Here is a 22604-nt window from a genome sequence, read left to right on the forward strand (position 1 = left end):
TGAAAATATTTAGTCAATCTGCAGTGGAAGTTAATATATGCAAACAGGATGAGGAAAGAGGAAAGTCCCCTGCCAATCAGGGGGTTGGGTGGAAAGAGAAGGCCCCTACCACCTAGGGAGGGCGGGGGGAGGAAACATAGCTCCTGCTCCCAGGAATGGGGGAGGGGAATGCCAGATCACTAAATCTCTCCCCTGATTACCACAGCCCCCACCACCAACCCCCTGCTCTGAAGGACCAGGGCACCGATCTGTCTGCTTGTGAATTGGTTTGTTCAATAACTGCTCCTCAACAGTCAAAGGTAGGGCCACCAGATTTGGTTCAGCACTTTCTCTTCTGTAAACTTAAAGCAAGGTCAGGATTTGTTTGTGCCAGAAAAAAAGGGCCAGGAATAAAACTGTTTTCTAGAATATGGAAAGGGCAGGGCAGTTCAGAGGGTTGTGATGCTCAGTGATCGCTGGGTACAGTGAGTACAAGGGACAGCAATACTGCAGAGAGACCACCGGTGGCAGCCGCACCACCAAGAGATCAGGCAGCTGGGGCTGGAACTCACCATTTTGTCTGCCACAGAATCAGATGAGTGGGGCCTTCCTGCCTCAGACACCTACCTTGTTCTCACCCTTGGTCACAGTTCCAGAGCGGGGGCAGGAGCATCATATGTGGGAAGGAGAAAGCCCCACAGGAAGAGGAGGGAAGGGGTGAGGCTAAAGCTCCTACTGCCCCATCTGCCCCAGGAGTGGGTGAGGGAGGATGGAGAAAGATCCTGCCAGCCCTCCCCACCCAGAGACGGTGAGAGAGGGAAAGAAGAAAGTGTCAGCTGCCACCCTCCTTCCCTATGAGATAGGATGGAGAGGTCTCTTGCCATATCCCCCATGACAGGCTGAGGGAAGGAGGAGGAAGAAAGCCCCCACTGAGCCACCTCCCTCTGAGTCAGGGTCAATGGGCAGAGAGAAAGACCCAATGGCCCCTCTGTACCAGAAGGGGGCAGAGAACAAGGAGAAAGCTCTCACCAGCCCTCTGGACCAGGCCAGGAGATTGAGAAGGGAGAAAATCAATGGGCAGGTTGTGTGGCACCCCTCATACCAGCCCTTGGAGAAGCTGGGAGGTGGGGTGCATGGCCCTCACCTCCTGGGGATATGCTGGCAATTAGAGTGCATGGTCACTGCTTTCCTGAGACACTCCCAGGGACAAGCCAGCATTCACCCCTTTCCACTGCCCTCAGCTTCCCTCCCCTTTCCCTGAGCTCATTCTTCTCCAACCTCCCTGTCCTGCTTCCTGCACCCTGCATGCTCTCAGCCCCCCCCACCCTCACTCTCACACATCCATACATCCCAGCCCCTGTCCTGAGCCCTCCCTCATCCTCCCACCCTGACTCCTGCACCCTCACACCCTCCTCCTCATGCCCTGAACCCTCCAATTACCCAAGGCTATGGCCTTACTGGTGCATCCCTCCCACCAACAGCTGCCAGTCCTGAAGGACCTGTGCAGTGCTAGGTAAGTCTCGATGTGTTGTAAAGCCAACAAATCACAGAATCCTAGGGCTGGAAGAAACCTCAGGAGTCATTGAGTCCAGCCACCTGCCCAAAAGCAGAGCCAATCCCAACTAAACCATCCTAGCCAAGAATTTGACAGGATGACACTTAAAAACCTCTAGGGATGGAGATTCCACCACCACCCTAGGAAACCCATCCAATGCTTCACCACCCTCCTAGGGAAATAGTTTTTCCTAATATCCAAACTAGACACACACACACATACACTGTAACTTGAGACCATTGCTCCTTGTTCTCACATCCATCACGACTGAGAACAGCCTCTCTCCATCCTCTTTTGAAGCTCCCTTCAGGAAGTTGAAGGCTGCTTTCAAATCTCCCCTCACTATTCCCTTCTGCATTCTAAACAAGCTCAAATCCCTCAGCCTCTCCTCACAGGTCATGTACTCCAGCACCCTAATCATTTTGGTTTCCCTCTGCTGGACTATCTCTAATGCATTCACATCCTTTCTGTAGGGTGGGTCCCAGAACTGGAAACAATACTCCAGATGTAGCCTCACCAGTGCCAAATAAAGGGTACATCCCAAGCACATCCCAAGATCTGCTGGCAATGCTCCTCTTAATGCATCTTAATATTCCATTAGTCTTCTTGGTTACAAGAGCACCCTGTTGACACATATCCATCTTTTCATTCACTGTAATCCTCAGGACCTTTTCTGATGACCTGCTACTTAGCCAATCAGCTCCTAGCCTGTAGCAGTTTGGGATTCTTCCATCCCAAGTGCAGGACTCTGCACTTGTCCTTGTTGAACCTCAGATTTCTTTTTGTCTAGTCCTCCAGTTTGTCTAGTTCACTCTGGATCCTATCCCTGCCCTCCAATGTGTCTGCCTCTCCCCCTAGCTTAGTGCCTTCCACAAACTTGCTGAGGGTGCAATCCATCTCCTCATCCAGATCATTAATAAAGATGTTGAACAAACCTAGCCCTAGAACTGATCCTTGGGGCACTCCACTTGAAACCAACCACCAACCGAAGATTGAGCCATTGATCACTACCCATTCGGCATGACAATCTAGCCATCTGTCTATCCACCTTACAGTCCATTTATCCAATCCATATTTCCTTAACTTGCTGGCAAGAATATTGTGAGAGACAATATCAAAAACTTTGCTAAAGTCAAGGTCCATTTCATCCACTGACTTCCCCATGTTCACAGAGACAGTTAACTCATCATAGAATCTAATCAGATTGGTCATTGTATACAGATTGTTTATTCAAGGGTCTAATATCAACTTCTACTTCCCAGAATACACCTAATTTTTCCTCTCCTTTATAATTCTGAAAAGATTTCATGTTTTTTATAAAGGCTTTCAACTCTGTGTAATGTGCATGTAGAAGTATTCAAGGGAGATTAAATTTACCTGAAAATAGCAACAGGGTCATCTCTATGTAGTTTTAATACAAATAATACTTTCCTGATTTACTCAGTCCGCCCTTCCCATGCACTATTTACCTTTGCACTTCTTGCTTATCATGTTTTTACTTTCTTTTTTTGAAAGTTACCCATTAACTTTCAGAATGAAACTTGTTTCATATGAAAGAGAATGAGTTGACAAGGGCAATTCAAGTGGACAATGATTCACTGTTCTTAAAGATTTAATATACATTGTACTAGCATGGTGGTTCCCAACCTGAGTAGACATATGCGTGCCAGCTCTGCTTTAGTGAGTGATCAACAATAGCAATGTGACTGCAGTGGCATGGGTAGTAGCTCAGACTAGCTGCCTCGGTACATATCCAGGAGGTACACTGGGATTGAATGTGTACAGTTAGCTTGGGCTAGCATGCTCACACTGTTATTTTTAGTGCACCAGCACAAACAGTGCAGGCACATGAATACCTACTCATGCTGGGTATCACACCTTCCAGCATTAGTGTAGGCACACCTTTAAAGGGAAGTCTTGCCCAGTGGGTACTAGAATGTTGTGAATTACAGCCAGTGGTGGTGTGTGTGGACAGGAAGGTTTGTTTTCTAATAGCATAAGAAGGGAAGGTGTCAGAAGAGCTGGAAACAGACAAAAACCATAGAGAGCAGCTATCTTGGCTAGGTGAACAAGGCAGACAGATTACATCTCAGCATAACTGAAATTCCTGCCCTGGATTCTAATCTTAGTTTAGAACATCCCATGTGTGTGTAACATACTGAGGGAGACAGGGCATCCTTCACTTGCCCTCTCGCTAGAGCTTCCCTGCCAGTGGCAGGCTATGGTTACTCAAAGTCTCTCTTAATTCCATGTCTTCTGTTTTCTTCCTTTCATTTCAGAACTGAGATGGGCTAAAAAAAATTCAAGTAACAAAAGATGCAGCATGTAGACTATGGTGCTAATATAACCTATGCCTGCTTTGTGTGGTGTTCTGTTTCCCTCTAGTGGTATTTAGACCATCTAGCACTTGGTAAGTCTGCTACAGGTGGCTTTTAGCTCATGGGGTTCAGACATATGCTAAGTTTCCGATCCCACACACCAGAGACCCAGGTCTCCAATGCTATGGTGGTAATCTCAGCGGGGTAGCCATGTTACTCAGTATCTGCAAAAAACATTGAGGAGTCCTGTGGCATCTCAGGGTACTCCTGCAAAGCAATATTATTTCGGAATAACACACGTTATTCCGAAATAACTTTGCGAGCATCTACACAGTAATTCTATCATTTCAAAATAATATTGAAATAATGGGTGGCTTATTCCTGATTCTGTAAACCTTATTCCACGAGGAATAATGCCTCTTCCAAAATAGCTATTTCAAAATATCAGTAGTGTGGAAATTCTAGTGGTGCTATTTCAAAATAGCTCCTCTCTCAGGCCATTGAAGGTAATTTTACTTCCCAATGCCTCCTCGGGCTCTAAATCAAGATAGCACATCTACATTATGGGAGCCTGCATTAGACTAATTTTGAGCCTTCCCTGTAGTGTTGATGTGCTATTTCAAAATAAGGTATTTCAGAGTATTTCTTCTGGAACAGGTTATTCCAAAATAAGTGTGCAGTGTAGAGGTAGCCTTAGAGACTAAGGGTATGTCTACACTAGCCCCCTACTTCAAAGTAGGGAGGCTAATGAAGCATACTGAAGTTGCAAATCAAGCCCGGGATTTAAATACCCCACACTTGATTTGCATGTTCCTGGCCGGTCGCCATTTTAGAAATTCACTAGCACGGAGGAAGAATACCAGCTAATTCGAATTAGGGCTTTAAATTGGACTACCATTTCACTGCTGCGTGTAGACACGGGCAGTTACTCTGGGCTAGTGAATTTCTAAAATGGCAACTGGAACATGAAAATCAAGTGTGGGATATTTAAATGCTGGACTTGATTTGCAACTTTGATATGCTTCATTATCCTCCTTTCTTCGAAGTAGGGGGCTAGCACAGACATACTCTAACAAATTAATTAGGGCATAAACTTTTGTAAGTAAAACACAGTCTATCAGATAAATTGGAGAGGAAGTAACAGAAGCAGGGACATATGTAAGAAAGAAGTTGCTTGTGTTAATGAGGCTAATCAAGTTAGGGTGGAAGTGACTTGTTCACATCATTTGATGGGGAGATGTGACTATCCAGAGAAGGAAATTGCCTTTGTACTAAGTTAGGGTATGTCTACACTACCACCCTAGTTCGAACTAGGGTGGTTAATGTAGTCATACGAACTTGCAAATGAAGCCCGGGATTTGAAATTCCTGGGCTTCATTTGCATGTTGCCGGGCGCCGCCATTTTTAAATGTCCGCTAGTGCGGACTCCATGCCCATGGCTACACGGGCACGAACCTCGTTCCAGGAGTACAGGTAGTTCGGAATAGGAAGCCTATTCCGAACTACCTAGTTCATGCTGCGTGTAGCCACGGGCACGGAGTCCGAACTAGCAGACATTTAAAAATGGCGGTGCCCAACAACATGCAAATGAAGCCTGGGAAATTCAAATCCCAGGCTTCATTTGCAAGTTTGTATGACTACATTAACCACCCTAGTTCGAACTAGGGTGGTAGTGTAAACATACCCTCAACTAGTTGAGATCTTATTCAGTCCTAAACTGAAAGAGTATGTCTAGACTACATCCCTCTGTCATCAGAGGGATGTAAATTAGACATACCGACATTGCAAATGAAGAGGGGATTTAAATATCCCGTGCTTCATTTGAATAAAAATGGCCACCGCATTTCGTGCAGTCAGCACTTTGTTGGCAAAAAGCAGCTGTCAAGATGGGGATCGGGCAACAAAGAAAGCCTTTGTCGACTGAGCCCTTATGCCTCATAAAACGAGGACCACAGGATCAGTTGACAAAGGCTTTCTTTGTCACCCGATCCCCATCTTGACAGCCGCTTTTTGCTGACAAAGTGCTGACTTGGCAAAACGTGGTGGCCATTTTTATTCAAATGAAGCACGGGATATTTAAATCCCCACTTCATTTGCAATGTCGGTATATCTAATTTACATCCCTCTGGTGACAGGGAAGTAGTCTAGACATACTCAAAGTGTTGAATTTGCAAATGAATTGCAGTTCAGCTGTCTCCCTTGGTAATCAGGTTTTGAAATCTTTTGTAGTAAGATGGCTGCTTTCACATTCATTACTGAATGTCCAGGGAGGTTCAAGTGTTTCCCTACAGGTTTATGTGTGTTACTATTTCTGATGTCTGCAAATTCAACTATCAATTTAGGATTGGATAAGGATCTCAACTGGTTAATGCAGTTTGAGCTCTTAATACAATGCTGCCTTTCATAATGAACCTATCATTATGAAACATATTTTTACCATACTTCATTCACACATCATCTCATAGTGCTAGATATAGTTGGCCCAATCATGTTCTCACTTATATTGGTGATAGTGTACTTTGCTGGCTGTGAGTTTAAATCAGGGCTGGGGAAACTAAGGTTTAGGGGTGGATGTAGCTCCCAGCTTGCCTGGATCTGGTCTTTCAGGGTCTATGATTACACTAGAATTGGAAAGCTCATGCCAGTGGGAGGTAGGATTTTTTGTTTCTCACTTGTGTGCATCATCTGATTGATTTTTCTGTAGGTCAGACCCCCAAAAATGTTCCTGCTTCTGGCTTAAATAAAGATATTTTGGGTTCACACGAGAGTAAAAGAGCTGAGACTCTAGTCCAGGTTCAGTAGTAGAGAAATAAAAAATTCAGGGTCAGATTTGCTTTTGTGTAAACATCAAACAATTCTCATTTCCAAAAAAAGTTCAATGCAACATCAAGTGTACAGCACGGGCTAAATTCTTCAGTCATTATGCAGGGAAAATTTCCATTGAAAACAAAGAGAGCTTTGCATAAGGAGGGACTACAGGAGAAGTCTCATAGTCCATATATCCCTCTTGTTAAAGTTTATATTGGCATTACAGGAACGGTTCTCAAAACAAAAACTCTCTTCCATAGTTGACATCACTCTTGATGCAGACACAGCGTCACCCCAGCCTCTTCATTGATGATGATGGAAAGAGTTTGAAACATGAAGCCCACTAAAAAAATCTGTAGTCATTTTACAGGATACGGATCTTTTGGGTGGAAAGTACCCATCACACGGACTAAATAATGGCTATCAGTGGGTTTGTAAAATGCCTCAAACAACTGGGTTTTACCCTTTGGCCATTGCAAATTCCTTCCAGTACACTTGGTTGGCATCATCCACTTTCATCTCATTTAGACACAAATCGTAGCACAAAGTTCTGATGTGGTATTTGGATGGGATCCGCCAAACTCTGATCTCCCACCTTAGGGCTGTGTCTACACTGGCATGAATTTCCGGAACTGCTTAAAATAGAATACTATTCCGTTTTCAGTTTTTCCGGAAAAGGAGCGTCTATGTTGGCAGGCTGCTTTTCCGGAAAAGCCCTTTTTCCGGAAAAGCGTCTGTGGCCAATGTAGACGCGCTTTTCCGGAAAAGAGCCCCGATCGCCATTTTTGCAATCGGGGCTTTTTTCCGGAAAAGACTACTGGGCTGTCTACACTGGCCCTTTTCCGGAACAGTGTTCCGGAATAAGGACTTATGCCCGAGCAGGAGCAGAATAGTTTTTCCGGAATAGCGGCTGATTTTGTACAGTAGAGCATCATTGCTTTTCCAGAAATTCAAGGGCCAGTGTAGACAGCTCGCAGCTTATTCCGGAAAAGCAGCTGATTTTCCGGAATAAGTGGCCCAGTGTAGACACAGCCTAGGTGTATATTGTTGCCTATATTGGAATGTCAAACTGTCACTTTAAAATCATGAGAGAGGATTTTCTGGTCTTTATTTCAGGCAGGGGGCTCGGTCAGGAAACAAGCGTACAATCAAAGTCCATGTTCCAAGAGTTGGTCTCCAGCTGAGGGATCAGCCTGCTTTGTGTCTCTGATTTTCATTGTGGTTAAGGAACTGGAGTCTCAGAAATAATATAGTGTTAATATAGTCTTTCCGCAATGATATCAACTCCTCTGTGGGAATGTGTGACAGGAACTCTGGAATACTACTTCTAACAGAGTTCCCTTAATTTCTCAGTCTTGGCTATCTATTACAGTGCTTTGTGAGTGACAAATAGCAAACCCAAGCAGGTGCAGTTACAATTCAGCCACCAGCATGCAGAGACATAACCCAGATAAATTGCATGAATAGTTTCATAAATTATACACAGGGAAATACCAGCAGACCTCCCAATCTCCCAACATTGCACCCTAGTTATATACTATCATCCACTACTCAAGATCTTCTCTTGAAAAGTGTAAATTTATTAATGAGTTCATTACATCAGCAAAGGAAAGTGGATATACACAAATCTTCAGAATCTGACGAGATTCTTAAAGCATTTCAAACAAACTCACTGGTTAAGATGCAAAATTGGAATAAGCTTCTCAATTAAAAATTATTTTAACAGATGTTTGTTGGTAGGCATAAAACATCAGAGATAACTACATAAAAATAAGATTGAATTAAGATATGCAACGTTAATTATGTAGGGGGAGTCAGAGAACCTTTGAGTTTGAGTTTCCATATCATCTCCAGAATGGAAGGTGGAGAGGAGCAGAAACTTCTACTGGCACAGATGGGGGCACCCTCTAAGTTCAATTTAGTGGGTGGGTCTTTACTAGACCTACTAAAATGAATTTTAGAAGATCTATTGCTGCAGCATTGCTCTTCCTCATAGTGAAGATATGGGTTTTATCTTCCCAGCATTCTTGTTCTCTTCAGCATAAGTGGAAAAAGAGAAAGGTAACCACATGTCTCTTATTTTATACCTCTAGTCCCTCTACCTAGAAAATACTAAACCCAGACATGTTCTGGTGGGGCTTGCTGAGTTAAGAATTGAACAATTCCCCTGGTACAGGCTTATGCAACACTGTCATTTTTTTTAATGACAACTTTCTTTGACTAAACAGTGGTGGTGTACACACTGCAAGACTTTTTTTAGTGAAAAAAATCCTAGGTTTTATAGATGAAATAAAACCACCATGATGAAAGTCATGGGCCTTTTTACATAAAATTTGGTTGATAAATTGTCATATTCTCAACAAACTTATTTTTTTTCAACTTTAATTGGCCTCTGGAAGGCATCTCACAACAGGGCCGGCATACAACATTTTGGCATCTGAGGCAGGGAGCTCAAATGACACCCTCCATACCTTCTCGCTGCACTAGCAGCAGACACAATTTTCTACACTCTGGGTCATAGTGGTGCCCCCCTCTGCCCTCCACAGTCTGGCACCTGAGGTGGCCACCTCAGTTCACCTCATGGTAAGGTCAGCCCTGTCTCACAATGCCCATCATAACCACTCTGGTCAGCAGTTCCGAATCCACTGCTGTGAAGCCAGGTAAACAACCTTCTGCCCTTCCTCCTTTAAACGTCTGGAGATTTTTAAAATTCTATTTCCTGTTTACTGGGCATGGAGAGCTTACATTGCATTTTCCTAGGTGACCATAATGGCTCCCACTTGGCTCAGTGCAGAGATTCTGGTGTAATGCACACACATTTGGGGTGTGGTTTCCTGTGTGACCTAGTAGCACTGAGACCACTTACAGGGGGACTTAGTCTTCTCTACAGCCTTAGGGGTGAGGCAGCTGGATTTTAGCTCAAGAGATAGAGGCTCATTCATGAAATTCCAGAAGTTCCAGGTTTGATTCTGTTTACATAACACTGGATCTATTCATTATTTGGGGAGAGGAAGCTGTACAATCCCAGCTGATAGGAGTTTTGCCACCTATGGGAAGATTTGTCAAAACTTCTGCATAAAGGGCGATGATTGGGACATAGACTCATAGGCTACGTCTACACTGGCCCCTTTTCCGGAAGGGGCATGTTAATTTTTGAAATCGCAATAGGGAAATGCGCGGGGGATTTAAATATCCCCCGCAGCATTTAAATAAAAATGTCCGCCACTTTTTTTCAGCTTTTAGAAAATAAAATTATTTGAAGTAGGAATAAGATCCTCCGGAAAAGGGCTTTTTTTCCGGAGGATCGGGGCCAGTGTAGATGCTCTTTTCCGGCTTTTCTAAAAGCCGGAAAAAAGCGGCGGACATTTTTATTTAAATGCCGCGGGGGATATTTAAATCCCCCGCGCATTTCCCTATTGCGATTTCAAAAATTACCATGCCCCTTCCGGAAAAGGGGCCAATGTAGACGTAGCCATAGACTTTAAGGTCAGAAGGGACCATTATGATCATCTAATCTGACCCCCTGTACAGTGCAGGCCACAGAATCTCACCCACCCCCTCCTAGAATAATCCTCTCACCTATATCTCAGATATTGAAGCCTTCAAATACTTTGAAGACCCCAAGATGCAGAGAATCCTCCAGCTGTGATATGTACCCCATGCTACAGAGGAAGGCGAAAAACCTCCAGGGCCTCTGCCAATCTACCCTGGAGGAAAATTCCTTCCTGACCCCAAATATGGCGATCAGCTAAACCCTGAGCATGTGGGCAAGACTCACCAGCCAGACACCCAGAAAGTTCTCTATAGTAACTCCTATCATCCCTCCATTGACCTATTTACCACTGATAATGAATGGTCAATTAGTTACCAAGATCATGTTATCTCATCAAACCATCCCCTTCATAACTCCATCAGCTGTGTCTAGACTGGCAAGTTTTTCCACAAAATCATCTGCTTTTGTGGAAAAACTTGCCAGCTGTCTACACTGGCCGCTTGAATTTCCGCAAAAGCACTGACGATCTCATGTAAGATTGTCAGTGCTTTTGCGGAAATACTATGCTGCTCCCATTCGGGTAAAAGTCTTTTTCCGAAAAACTTTTTCGCAAAAGGGCCAGCGTAGACAGCTGAGATTTGTTTTCTGCAAAAAAGCCCCAATCGCGAAAATGGCGATTGGGGCTTTTTTGTGGAAAACTGCGTCTAGATTGGCCACGGATGCTTTTCCGCAAAAAGTGCTTTTGTGGAAAAGCATCCTGCCAATCTAGATGCACTTTTCCGAAAATGCTTTTAACAGAAAACTTTTCCGTTAAAAGCATTTCCGGAAAATCATGCCAGTCTATACGTAGCCATCTAGTTTAATCTTGAAGCCAGATAGATCTTTTGCCCCCACTACTTCCCTTGGAAGGCCGTTCCAGAACCTCACTCCTCTAATGGTTACAGTGCAGAGCAAAGATCAAGGAGCTAAAGCACACACACATCAGAAGGCAAGTTCGAACTAGCGGTTTGCATGTATAGATGCTATGAAAGTTAATTCAAACTAACAGTTGTTAGTTTGAATTAACTTTGTAGTGTAGACATACCCTAATGTACTAAGTCAATAAAAAGGGGTGCCGTGGGCTTGTTTTAGTTAAGAGGCTGTAGAAGGACAATAACTTGTTTTGTATGCTAGCTTCTAAGTCTATAACATTTGTCTTTCTTGGTATTTATTGTAAGTTTAAGTCAGTCAATCAAGTAAACCAAGTTGACTTTAATAGCTCTGGGTATGTCTACACTACCCCGCTAGTTCGAACTAGCGGGGTAATGTAGGCATACTGCAATTGCAAATGAAGCCCGGGATTTGAATTTCCCGGGCTTCATTTGCATAAGCGGGGTGCCGCCATTTTAAAATCCCCGCTCGTTCGAACCCCGTGCTGCGCGGCTACACGGGGCACGAACAAGGTAGTTCAAACTAGGCTTCCTAGTTCGAACTACCATTACTCCTCGTGGAGTAATTCAATTCAAAGACTGTCCTCCAAGACACCACCATGTATACAGGGACAAACACATCACTGCTGATTTGTGAGGTTGCCACACTTTGATGTTGCCAGGTTACTACCAATCACCTTAAGACTCATGATCTAATTAGAACATCTCCATCTAACATATATTCAGCCTTGACCTTTTCTTGAACCAAAGTTAGTATCCAGGGGGACAAGTATCAGAGGGGTAGCCATGTTAGTCTGAATCTGCAAAAGCGGCGAGGAGTCCTGTGGCACTTTATAGACTAACAGAAGTGTTGGAGCATAAGCTTTCATGGGCAAAGACCCACTTCGTCAGATGCATGTACATGCATCTGCATGCATCTGACAAAGTGGGTCTTTGCCCACGAAAGCTTATGCTCCAACACTTCGGTTACTCTATAAGGTGCCACAGGACTCCTTGCCGCTTATCTGTGGGGAGTAAACATCCATCCATCTGTTTATATTAGACCCTTTTCCTGACCATGAGTTGGTATCCATGAGAAGTGGGTACCATTGTCTTTTTCAATGAGCTGTGTGTTTACAACTCATGATAAGTTCCAATCATCAGTTAGTAGACTCATAGAATCATAGAGCTGGAAGAGACCTCAGGAGGTCATCAAGTCCAGCCACCTGTTGAAGGCAGGACCAATCCCAACTAAATCAACCCAGCCAAGGCTTTGTTAAGCTGAGACTTAAAATCTCTAGAGATGGAGATTCCACCACCTACCCAGAAAACCCATTCCAGTGCTTCACCACTTCCCTAGGGAAATAGTTTTTCCTAATATCCAACCTAGACCTCTCCCACTGTAACTTGAGACCATTGCTCTTGTTTTGCCATCTGAAACCCCTGAAATCAGCCTCTCTTCATTCTCTTTGGAACCTCCCTTCAGGAAGTTGAAGGCTGCTATCAAATCCCCCCTCGCTCTTCTCTTCTGCAGATTAAAATAACCCAAATCCCTCAGCCTCTCCTCATACGTCATGTGCTCCAGCCCTCAAATAATTTGTGATGCCCTCCACTGGACCCTCTCCAATGCATCCACATCCTTTTTGTAATGGAGGGCCCAGAACTGGTCACAATACTCCAGATGTGGTCTCACCAGAGCCGAATAAAGGGGAATAATCACATCTCTGGATCTCCTGGCAATGCTCCTCTTAAAGCAACCTAATATGTCATTAGCCTTCTCAGCTACAAGGACACACTGTTGACTCATATCCAGCTTCTCATCCACTGTAATCCTCAGGTCCTTTTCTGGAGAATGATGTGATGAAAGTGGTTTAATGAAATCACCAGGAGCAAACTGGCGTAACATATAACAACATGGTGGATGAGGCCCATTAACTTAAATGATATGGTAAAGAGGTGGAAAATACTTTGTAGTTAATGTTGCCAAATTCTAAAGGCCAGATTTAGCACTGTGTTGGGTGAACAGCTGATTCCAAGTCATAGGTTATGGGTGAATATAGCCCTAAATTTCAGTTACAAAAGTTAGGTCTGAAGGGCAGTAGAGTTTTTCTACAAAGTTTGAAATTAATCAGACAAGAATTTCTTGAAAATTGACACCCTAAATTACAGGGCTAATTGGGGTTCAAAGTTTTCCAAAGTTGTTTACCACTTTGTATGAAACAAAGACAAATAAATATATGATGTCCTTTACTTGATGTGCCTAGTAGTCATCTATTATATAGGCCCAAATATTAGTGGATTTTGTAATTCTAATTTTAAAAGTTGATCCTAGACAAAAGTAAATATACTTTGTTATGGTAAAGTTAAGTATGTAGACATGTAACATGACATATGTGTATGTTAGCTTTCCAGACTGAAAGCATGTTTAAAAGCCTTGAAACCTGGGAAATTCAAAATTAAGGTTGAACTTACGAGAAATCCAAAGATGTAAATTATGGACATTCAGACAGGTACCTGAAGTGATTTAGATCCATCTCCTCATAGACTTCTGTCTTCTCTCCATTTAAGGCTAATAGAAAATAAGCATTACAGCACATGATGGCATTAAAGTGGTAAAAAGTTTTGTTTCATCTTTTATATTTAAACCAATTTTTCTTATTTTAAATTTAGACAGCTTAAAACAAAACAAGGAAACATAAAGAGAAAAAAACACCAAAATGATCACATTGACAAAAAAGATAGGGAGGGGGAGCACTTTATGATGACTGAAACATTTCAGTTGATTCAAAATTATTTTTACTTCTTAGTGCATTATTTAGAAAAAAATTGTTAAGTGGCTCAATAGAAAAATTCCAATAATCTGATTCAATTGGAGTAGCATCTATAAGGCTGTGTCTACATTGGCACCCTTTTCTGGAAAAGGGATGCTAATGAGACAAGTGGAAATTGCAAATGCCACGGGGGATTTAAATATCCCCCGCAGCATTTGCATGAACATGGCTGCCGCTTTTTTCCGGCTCGGGGCTTTGCCGGAGAAAAGCACCAGTCTAGACGGGATCTTTCAGAAAATAAGGCCTTTTCCGGAAGATCCCTTATTCCTGATTTTAGGAGGAATAAGAGATCTTCCGGAAAAGGCTTTTTTTCCCGAAAGATCCTGTCTAGACTGGTGCTTTTCTCCGGCAGAGCCCCGAGCCGGAAAAAAGCGGCAGCCATGTTCATGCAAATGCCGCGGGGGTATTTAAATCCCCCGCAGCATTTGCAATTCCCACTTGTCTCATTAGCATCCCTTTTCCAGAAAAGTGTGCCAATGTAGACACAGCCTAAGGGTATGTCTAGATAGCAGGGCTATTTTGGGACACCAGAGGTATTCTGGAATAGCTACTCCATGTCTTTTAGATGCACCCGATATTTCAAAATATTTATTGAAATAACGAGTGTACTATTTCAGCATCTCTGTAACCCTCCTTTCATATTAGTTAAGGGATGTGTTGATATCTCATGTTATTTCGAAATACAATTGGAATAAGCTATGCCATTTGCATACAGCAAGTTGTGCATGTTATTTTGAGTTTAGGGTGCTGTTTAGACAAACCCTAAATGAGTAGGAACAAAAAACAGGACTATGTAGCACTTTAAAGACTAACAAGATGGTTTATTAGGTGATGAGCTTTCGTGGGCCAGACCCACTTCCTCAGATCAAATAGTGGAAGAAAATTGTCACAACCATATATACCAAAGGATACAATTAAAAAAAATGAACACATATGAAAAGGACAAATCAAATTTCAGAACTGAAGGGGGGTGGTGGGAGAAGGTAAATGTCTGTGAGCTAATGATATTAGAGGTGATAATTGGGGAAGCTATCTTTGTAATGGGTAAGATAATTAATGTCTTTGTTTAAATCTAAGTGTAAAGTGTCGAATTTAAGCATGAATGACAGTTCAGAGGATTCTTTTTCAAGTGTAGTCTGAAAAGGTCTTTGAAGCAGGATGCAGGTAATCAAGTCATTGAGACAATGTCCTTTCTGGTTGAAATGGCAAGAAACTGTTTTTTCTTTGTGATCCTGTCTAATATCTGTTTTGTGGGCATTGATCCTTTGGCGAAGTGTCTGAGACGTCTGTCCAATGTACACAGCAGGCGGACACTTTCAGCACATGATAGCATAAATTATATTTCTGGACTTGCAGGAATATGTGTTCTTGATCTTATAACTCACTTGGTTAGGTCCAATAATGGTATCATCAGAGTGAATATGTGGACAAAGCTGGCAACGGGGTTTGTTGCAAGGGAAGGTACCAGGGTTGGTATTAGTGTGGTATGTCCTGTGGTTGTTGGTAAGAATCATCTTGAGGTTAGGTGGTTGTCTATAGGAGACTATGGGTCTGTCTCCCAGAGCCTCTCGGAGTTTAGTATCCTGTTCCAGTATATGCTGTAGTTTATTGATAATGAGTTGGACGGGTTTAAGTTGGGGGCTGTAGGTGATGACAAGTGGTGTTCTATTGTTGGTTTTCTTGGGTCTGTCTTGAAGTAGATGGTTTCTAGGTATTCGTCTGGCTCTTTCAATTTGCTTTTTTATTTCTCCGGGTGGGTAGTTTAGGTTTATAAATGCTTGGTAAATGAGTAGCTCAGCGGAGAAGTTTGCTCATTTCTCTCCAAAACAGCTCTTGTTTTGCCCCTAATTATTTTGCCACACATGGGTTAAGCAGTAAAGTAGCATTCCCAAAATATATTATGGGCCCAGATCTACTCATCTGTGGTATTGAGTCTGTGACATGTGTCATTGCTGCATCCCTTACAGCAGGGGTTTTCAAACTCTGGGTCACAGCCAATGAAAGCTGAGAGAAGCAGTGCCCCAGTCAACAGCATTTCCTGCAGCTCCCATTAGTTGGGAACAGCAATCTGCCACCAACAGGAACTGCCATCACCTGTGCCTGCAGATGCACAGGCAAACAAAGCATCCCACAGCCAGCGAGCATCTTGCCCTTCTAAGCCATGACCCAGAGTTTGAAAACCCCCTGCTATAAGGGATGCAGCACTGACACATGCCGGAGACCCAAAAGCTCAAAGGAATGGATCAGGACCCATAATATATTTTGGCACAACTACTTTACTACTTATCCCAGATAAGGCAAAATAATGATATCTTCTCATAAAGTAAGTTTTCCATTCCTTGGATCATCCTAATAGTCCTCACCTGCATCGGTTCCTACATGAGGTCTCACCAGTGCCTTGTATAATGATACTAACACTTCCCAGTATCTAATCAAAATACCTTACTTGATGCAACCTAGAATTTCATTAGCTTTTTTATAGCAACATCACATTGGCTGCTCATAGTTATCCTGTGATCAGCCAGTACATGAAGGACTTTCTCCTCCTCTGTAACTTGCAGCTTATACATTCATAGCTGATAGCAAAAATTCTCTTTCTTAGTCTCTGAATGCATAACCTTTGCTGTACTAAATTTCACCCTATTTCTATTACTCCAGTTTACAAGTTTGACCAAGTGTTTTGGGATTTTATTCAAATTCTCTTGCATTTTGGCCATACTTCCCAACTTTGCGTTACCCTCAGATTTTATTAATACACTCCCAATTTTTGTGCATGTGTATGCTGGGATTCCATGTAAGCAAATCATTCTACTGCTTATTTATTTGTTGCTAGCCTCGACTATCATAATTTGCCAAAAAAAAACCCTCAGGATTTTATAATTCAAAAGGCTTTGTATTTATTGCACAAAGCAAATGCTACACACCACACACCAAGCCCACACATTCAAATGCTTCTGGGGAGAAGAGGTTCCAAAGGACGGCATACTTTCAGAGCTATATAAAGTCCATCTGTCATTTAAGTTTGAAATGCCATTAAGAAATGCCACACAGTGGAATGGAATTTTTGGGTAGAGTTTAATGTTGCCAGATTTAGGAGGCTAACAGTATGAATTGGGATAGTATGGGTAATAGACTTTCAAATTCATCTAATAAGAACATAAGTTTTTTGTCCCAGAATCAGGCTACATAAAATATCTAAAATATCCAAATATGCTCACACTGAAACAAATAAAATGTAAACGTTTATTAAGCTTATGGTGTAGTAAGATGAAGGCACAAGATATAAGGACAGGCCTGGTCTGAGGCCTGGGACCTAGCTGACAATAAACAAAACATGGCAAAGGTAAGCTGTGAGTAAAAGCAGACCCCTGCTCTAGATCTTGGCTGAAACTAACTGATATAGGAACAGGGCTAAGACTAGGTTCAACAAGGACAAGTGTAGAGTCCTACACTTGGGATGGAAGAATCCCAAGCATCATTACAGGCTGGGGACTGACTGGCTAAGTAGCGGTTCAGCAGAAAAGGACCTAGGGATTACAGTGGAGAAGAAGCTGGATATGTGTCCAGTTCTGCCCTTTCCCTTCCCCCTCCCACCTGACTATTGATGGATGACAGAACAAGGAGCAATGGTCTCAAGTTGTTGCGGGAGAGGTCCACGTTGGATAGTAGGAAAAACTATTTCACTAGGAGGGTGGTGACGCACTGAAATGGGTTATCTAGAGATGTAGTGGAGTCTCCATCCCCAGAGATTTTTTAACTCTCAGCTTGACGAAGCCCTGGCTGGGTTGATTTAATTGGGATTGGTCCTGCCTAGGGCAGGGAGCCCAACTTGATGACCGTCTAAGGTCTCTTCCAGTTCTATGATTCTATGATCATATAATTCTATAATGGAATATTGACTCACAACACAGATACTCAAAGACTAAGTACAAAGTTGACCCTTCTCTGTTGTATTTGTCTTCGTCATTAATGATCTTTGAACTTTGTCATGTTGACTTACTGTTGATGAAACTCTTTTATTATTCAAGCTAAAAACTGCCTTCTATCTGAAAGGGACAGATAAAAGAAGAAAGTGTATGAACTCAGTCTCTTTCTCTCTATTGGAAGCTAAAAGGCAGACACAGAGACCAGATTTCCAGCAAGGAGCAAACGTAAGTCTGAACATGGGCACAATTTTTAATAAAAGAAATTCTGCTGTATCTTATTTTGAATTCAATTATTTGAAACACAGCTCTAATGTTGATTTTTCAATAATGTTTTTCATCTCTGCTTAATTTCACTTTTCTCTATATCAATATGTGTTAGTCACATTATTAAAATAGCATTGTCCTCCTTCATGGATAATCCAAAACAGCTCAATATTAGTGAAAAAATCTCTCTAAAATAAAACCTGTGTAATTATCATTTATTTTTAGTGATATCAGTGCTATAAAGTTGTTTAGCACTTTATAGAAATAAGAGATGTCAACAGACTCTGTTCTCAGGAGCATAAAGATATAGATCTAGGTGGAAGCGACGAGGAGTCCTGTGGCACCTTATAGACTAACTGAAGTGTAGGAGCATAAGCTTTCGTGGGCAAAGACCCACTTCGTCAGATGCATGTAGTGGAAATTTCCAGAGGCAGGAATAAATATGCAGGCCAGGATCAGGCTGGAGATGACGAGGTGGATCCAATCAAGGAGGATGAGGCCCACTTCTAGCAGCTGATATGGAGGTGTGAATTCCAAGAGAGCAGAAGCTGTTTTTGTAGTCAGCGAGCCATTCACAGTCTTTGTTTAATCCAGAGTTGATTGTGTCAAACTTGAAGATGAACTGTAGCTCAGCAGTTTCTCTTTGAAGTCTGGTCCTGAAGTTTTTTTGCTGCAGGATGGCTACTTTTAGATCTGCAATTGTGTGTCCAGGAAGATTGAAGTGTTCCCCTACAGGTTTTTGTATGTTGCCATTCCTAATATCAGATTTGTGTCCATTGATTCTTTTACGTAGGGACTGTCCTGTTTGGCCGATGTATATAGCAGTGGGTCATTGTTGGCACATGATGGCATATATTACGTTGGTGGATGTGTAGGAGAATGTACCAGTGACAGTATGGCTGATCTGGTTAGGTCCTGTGATGGTGTTGCTGGTGTATATATGTGGGCAGAGTTGGCACCGAGGTTTGTTGCAAGGATTGGTTCCTGAGTTCGAGTTATTATGGTGCGGTGTGTAGTTGCTGGTGAGAATATGCTTCAGGTTGGCGGGTTGTCTGTGGGCAAGGACCGGCCTACCTCCCAAGGCCTGTGAAAGCGAGGGATCATTGTCCAGGATGGGTTGTAGATCACTAATGATGCGTTGGAGAGGTTTTAGCTGGGGACTGTAGGTGATGGCCAGTGGTGTTCTGTTGGTTTCTTTCTTGGGCTTGTCCCGCAGCAGGAGGCTTCTGGGTACACGTCTGGGTCTGTCAATCTGTCTCCTCACTTCCTCGTGTGGGTATCGCAGTTTACAGAATGCTTGTTGAAGATCTTGTAGGTGTAGGTCTCTGTCTGAGGGGTTGGAGCATATGCGGTTGTACCTCAGTGCTTGGCTGTAAACAATGGATCGTGTGGTGTGTCCGGGATGGAAACTGGAGGCATGCAGGTAAGTATAGCGGTCGGTAGGTTTTCGGTATAGGGTGATATTGATATGACCGTCACTTATTTGTATCGTGGTGTCCAGGAAATGGACCTCCCGTGTAGATTGGTCCATGCTGAGGTTGATGGTGGGGTGGAAGCTGTTGAAATCATGGTGAAATTCTTCCAGAGTCTCCTTCCCATGGGTCCAGATGATGAAGATATCATCGATGTAGCGTAGGTAGAGAAGGGGTGTAAGTGGACGAGAGCTGAGGAAGCGTTGTTCCAGGTCAGCCATAAAAATGTTGGCGTATTGTGGGGCCATGCGGGTGCCCATAGCAGTGCCACTGGTCTGGAGGTATATGTTGTCACTAAATCTGAAATAGTTGTGTATGAGGATAAATTCACAGAGTTCAGCCACCAGTTGTGCTGTGGCATCATCAGGAATACTGTTCCTGACAGCTTGTATTCCATCTGTATGTGGGATGTTTGCGTAGAGAGCCTCTACATCCATGGTGGCTAGAATGGTGTTTTCTGGAAGATCACCTATGCATTGTAGTTTTCTCAGGAAATCCGTAGTGTCACGAAGGTAACTGGGAGTGCTGGTGGCGTAGGGTCTGAGTAAAGAGTCCACATAGCCAGACAGTCCTTCAGTAAGAGTGCCAATGCCCGAGATGATGGGGCGTCCGGGATTTCCAGGTTTGTGGATCTTGGGTAATAGATAGAACAACCCTGGTCGGGGCTCTAAAGGTGTGTCGATTTGTTCCTGTGTTTGTTTAGGGAGTGTCCTAAGCAGATGGTGCAGTTTCTTAGTGTATTCCTTAGTGGGATCTGAGGAAAGTGGCCTGTAGAATTTGGTATTGGAGAGTTGTCTGGCAGCCTCCTTTAGGTAGTCAGGCCTGTAGTCAACCTCGGTGCCCACATATATACACCAGCAACACCATCACAGGACCTAACCAGATCAGCCATACTGTCACTGGTACATTCTCCTGCACATCCACCAACGTAATATATGCCATCATGTGCCAACAATGACCCACTGCTATATACATCGGCCAAACAGGACAGTCCCTACGTAAAAGAATCAATGGACACACATCTGATATTAGGAATGGCAACATACAAAAACCTGTAGGGGAACACTTCAATCTTCCTGGACACACAATTGCAGATCTAAAAGTAGCCATCCTACAGCAAAAAAACTTCAGGACCAGACTTCAAAGAGAAACTGCTGAGCTACAGTTCATCTTCAAGTTTGACACAATCAACTCTGGATTAAACAAAGACTGTGAATGGCTCGCTGACTACAAAAACAGCTTCTGCTCTCTTGGAATTCACACCTCCAGATCAGCTGCTAGAAGTGGGCCTCATCCTCCTTGATTGGATCCACCTCGTCATCTCCAGCCTGATCCTGGCCTGCATATTTATTCCTGCCTCTGGAAATTTCCACTACATGCATCTGACGAAGTGGGTCTTTGCCCATGAAAGCTTATGCTCCTACACTTCAGTTAGTCTATAAGGTGCCACAGGACTCCTCGTCGCTTTTGCAGATTCAGACTAACACGACTACCCCTCTGATATTTGAGATCTAGGTAGAGAATTTAAAATAAACTGTTACTTGTTTTCCAATACCTGATCTTTGTTCATCCAGGGTAACTAGATAGTAAGTAGCCTACTAAACTGTCATGCTAGTAGACAGGTAGAGGAGTACTGTATATTTGGCTTTGTTCTATCCTTCAGAAAAGGTAACACAAAAAACTGATGATTTTTATTTGCCTATTTTTAACCTCCTCCGCTGAGTAACTAAGTAATGATTCTGATGCTATAAAATTAATTAATCTTATTTTTTGAAAGTAGTTGTAGCAACAGTATCTAAATGTGTCTGTGGTTTTTATGAACTGAAAAAAAAAAGTTTGATATGTGATCAGCTTTGCATCCTTTGCCTGTCTCATATAGCATATGACTAAGTTTAAATCAAGAACCAGATCTTTCCCTCCTTATTTTACATGATTAATGTTTCACCAGCACGAACAATCATTGAATCACAGAATACTAGAACTGAAAGGGATCTTGAGAGGTCATTGAGTCCAGTCCTCTGCCATCACAGAATGGAGAAAACTGGATTACTTGGTGGCCAGGGACTTTCCCAGAATTATCCAATGCTGGCTACTTCCGATCTCTGGAATAGAGGGTATGTTAAGAGTGTGTCAAGAGAAAGGTGCCTGGCCAAATCCGTATCATACACTCAAGATCATGGGATAATGGAACAGTCCTGTGGGGACATTACAAGCCAGTGCAACTTATTGGTTCCTTATGCTGTCCTCTCTAACCACTAACCTCCCAAATGGAGTATGATGTGAAAGGAGGATCAAAGTCACCCTTAAGACACATTCTGAACTAGATGAACCTAAATTTTATTATTAAGTTCTTGGATAAAGAAATGTTCCGACTAATGACTGGCCATCCCCTAGTTCTCTGGGCATCATTTTTCTAGAGGATTCCAATGCTGTAGGATGTGGTAGAGGGTGGGAGAGATGGCCTAGGGCATTAGGGACTAAACAGGAATTTTAGAAGAACCCTTTGGAAGTGCAAGGGCTGCCCCAAGTGCCTAAGAGTGAGTCATGTGAGAGACCCTGATAAAACTGCAGCAGAGGGTAAGATGCCATTTGTTGGCTGCTGTGTACCCTGAAAACACAGCACTGGGGTAATGACCCCACAACACACATGCACTTGCCAGAGTGAAAAACTGACAGTCCAAGTGCCAGAGTCAGACAGGGTTTGGTTGTTTAGTGAAAGTTAACAAGATCAGTACAGGGAAGGAGGAGAGCCAGGATTTGTTCAGAGGCCCAGAAAAGGAAGGGAAAGCGTAGAGGCACATAGACCAGAGCCTAGGAGCATGGGAGGCAGAAGGCTGATGTTGTAGCGTGTCACCTGACTGGATCTACATAGCATGAGGCAACATAAGTATCAGGGATGGGGAGGCTGAATCCCTGAAGCCCCCAACACTGTTGAGCACTCCAGAAGTGTGTAAGAGTTGTGGTTGCAATATCTAACTGAGTCAGGAATCTAAATTTCATTTTCAAACAGAGATTTAGGCATGTAGGAATCAAAATCTAATCCCTAGCAC

At 43.0% G+C, this 22604-nt stretch overlaps 1 protein-coding gene across 11 annotated transcripts in view; it reads left to right on the forward strand.

Moving 5' to 3' along the window:
* Nucleotides 1–17905: 17905 nt before the first annotated feature.
* Nucleotides 17906–22604, forward strand: part of LOC102450489 (uncharacterized) — a 28825-nt gene continuing 24126 nt past the window's right edge. For all 11 annotated transcript variants that reach the window (XM_089769978.1, XM_089769979.1, XM_089769983.1 and 8 more), the window contains exon 1: nt 17906–18043. The gene's annotated coding sequence lies outside the window, so the exon portion shown is untranslated. The remainder of the gene's footprint in view (nt 18044–22604) is intronic.

Source organism: Pelodiscus sinensis, chromosome 18, assembly GCF_052426305.1.
Source record: "Pelodiscus sinensis isolate ZL-2025 chromosome 18, ASM5242630v1, whole genome shotgun sequence".
Lineage (NCBI taxonomy): Eukaryota > Metazoa > Chordata > Testudines > Trionychidae > Pelodiscus > Pelodiscus sinensis.